Genomic DNA, 3,068 nt, shown 5'->3' with positions numbered 1-3,068 from the left:
GGTGGCCTGCCGTGGCGGTTCCCACGCTTTCCGCCCGTTCGGCGGCTGCCAAGCGCAGGCGTTATTGGGAATTTGCATAAATGATGGCAAATGATAGCCGGCGGTGGCCTTTGATTTTTGCATCGTTTAAAGACGCCATGGAGGAGTGAACGTATAGCTTTAATCTTCGTGCTCTATGTGCCTGTTAAGGCTTCCTGGTTGTAGGAGAGATTTGTGACTACCTTGAAATGAGCTTTTCGAGTTGCACATTTCATTTCCGCTCCACTGGAAGTATGGATGCTGGTGTGGAGTCTTCAGTCCTTTAGACTGAAAATTTTCAGACTCAGTGTATCAAATTCTAGGAAATCAACACGAGCAATGGTCTCGGAAACGTATCCAAATGTATCCTTTATTCGCGATGAATGCGGGGACGCGCCTAGCAGACAGACAGACGGAATACAAAGAAAAAGACAACCGAAAGAACTTGTAGGACCTCTCGAGGATGAGAGCACTTGAAATTGCGCCCCAAAACCACATCTCTCGCTTGCTATAAGATGCTTGCGAGTGTGCGTGCGCGGAAGCGTACACACGTACACACTTTCCGTCACACATAAAGCGCCTGTTGCAAATGTGAGCATTGACAGCATTCAAGGGCCGCAATTCTGCGTTGTCCTTTGCCTGGCGTCCATCTTTTCCACTGCACACAATGGATCCCCATTAGCCTTTGAAACCTGTTGGATTGTCCGTGGATACATTGTGCCTACTGGCTAAGTAGCTGTAAATATATTATCTGTCACATAGCACAGTAGTACTTAACGATGTTCTATTAGTATAACGATGTGAAGAAGCTTCCATTTTAAAGTTTTATCTTAACATTTTGTTCACCCTTTTTCCTTACAAGAAGAAAGTGTTGGGCAGGGCTTTAAAAGTTACGGATGATTATCTTGCCATATGTTTACACACCATTTTTTCATATTATGAACATATTTCGGGAATCATATAGATAGATAGTATTCTTTACCATGTTTAAAAATTTCCCATTTCTACACAATATTATCAGTCAATTTGAACCAAAACTTCCCGTTACACTGAATTTCCTATGTGTGCATTTGGGGTTGGATTTTAATCATTAAAATATCAAACAATTTCATTACTATTATCTTTATCTATCGAATAAAATTTGTTTCAATGATATAGAAACCATTACGATGCTTGACTGGATTTTAAATATTCAAATAAGAAACAATTCAAGTACACAAACCAAATTCGTTAAAAAAAATGTGATATTATAAAGTATCCAACATATTTGTATTTTTTGCTAATTGTGCGTATCCATTTCTGAGTTGAAATCTATTTCTACGTGCATAAGTATTGCTAAAATTACCTCTTTGTGTTGACTTGCGAGCTTTGAAAAAGCTAATTTAATAGCTTTGTTGTGGAAATTATTGAAGAAAATCGAGCTTTTTAATCAGTTAAGTAGCGCTTGTAACATGCTAAGATTAGTTTTTTAATGAATAGAAAATAATGCAAATAACAAAAACAAAATACTTATTTTAAAATACATATTGAAGAATGACAAAAAATGCACTCCTTTTCTACTATAACAACAGGATAAACTTAGGAAAGTTCATAAAATTAGGAAGAGAAAAGATTAACTCGATATCAAAACAGATAATTTTGTATGGTAAAGATTTCCCCTTCAATGTGGTGATGTAACCGTATTGTTATATAGAAATTGATAAAATTAAGATACTTGCCTCTCCATTGAGCAAGTCTTTAAAGAGTGCAATCTGGTCTCGTCCGCTTAGCAAAATGATAATCCCTCCCCATTCTTCTGCCTTAAACTCTCCGCCGGGAGTTTCCCGGGGTCAACACACAATGGACCGCCGTTGTGCTTCATTTCCCACTGCTACCCCCCAGGTGAGCCCCAGAGCTTTCCCCAGGGAAGGGTGAGGGGGGGACGGGGACGGAAAGTAGATCGATTATGCGTGCCTGCATGTCATGTGCCAATTTCACATCACCGGAAACCCAACTCCGAGGGCCGCTCCGGGGACGGCCTAGGGGGGTCGGCGGCCAGGCACTCACTGACAAAAGACTCCGAATGGATTGATGGTACGATGAAAAATTAATTAAATTTACTCGACCATATTTGGCACCGAGTCAAGTGATATGGGCTCCCCTCAGGTTTGGGATTTTCCCAGCATGTCGTGTTTGAATCGCTTCACGACATCGTTTGAGAGGTTTGAGATGGATTAATAGAGATTGGCCGGATAGAGGTAACGACTCCGATCGTACTATAACATTTGTTTATATATTATAGACTTTAGTGCAATTCACGTTAGTGTTTCAGAAAATAAAATCGATCAAGAATCGTTCGTCACATCGTTATACCTTCAAGCGTGTAATTAATGTGCACGTAAAACATGCGCAACTTCGATTGTTCCAACAAACCGCCGTTTCATGGTCCAACACTTGGTACAATTGTCGTGATTAACATACGAACAGATTTATCTGCGACCCAGGCCAACAAATTGTACCAGAAGGGAACCCCAAGCTCATGGATCGGTGTTTGGTTTTCGTTGTCGAAATTGATTTATTAACTCGCTCGCTTGTTTTGGGGGTTGCAGATTGCACTCGGTTTGTTTGTGGCGCCATAACCCATTTTTCGTTACGTGCCAAGGGACCGTTGGCGAGAGTTTTCCCTAATAATCACCCACCAAAAGCGGAACGAGCATTCGGTTGTTTACCGAAACAACGGGGTTTGTTCCAGTTCCGGTTGGTTTTACTGCCCGACCGGTAGTTGCGGTTTGCAATGAATTTTGTAAATGCGACCACTGTTTTACTTTTGTGTGCCAGGGTGTTGCACCAAGGTACTCCGCAGACCGAGGTTTCATCAGTGCAGAGTTCGGGTGCAGAGGCAATTAATTAAACAGATTACTGAAGGCCCCCCTTAGAACCCGGCTAGAAGCTCCCGACCGATGGATGAATTAATAATCCAATTTCGATGAAGAATGTTTTCATGTCCGCACCGTCAGAGGGTGGGTAGGTGGACGGTCACTTTGTGGTTAGGTAAGATGGCGGCAATTTCG

This window comes from Anopheles coustani, chromosome 3 (assembly GCF_943734705.1).
Source record: "Anopheles coustani chromosome 3, idAnoCousDA_361_x.2, whole genome shotgun sequence".
NCBI lineage: Eukaryota > Metazoa > Arthropoda > Insecta > Diptera > Culicidae > Anopheles > Anopheles coustani.
This window is presented reverse-complemented; position numbering follows the sequence as displayed.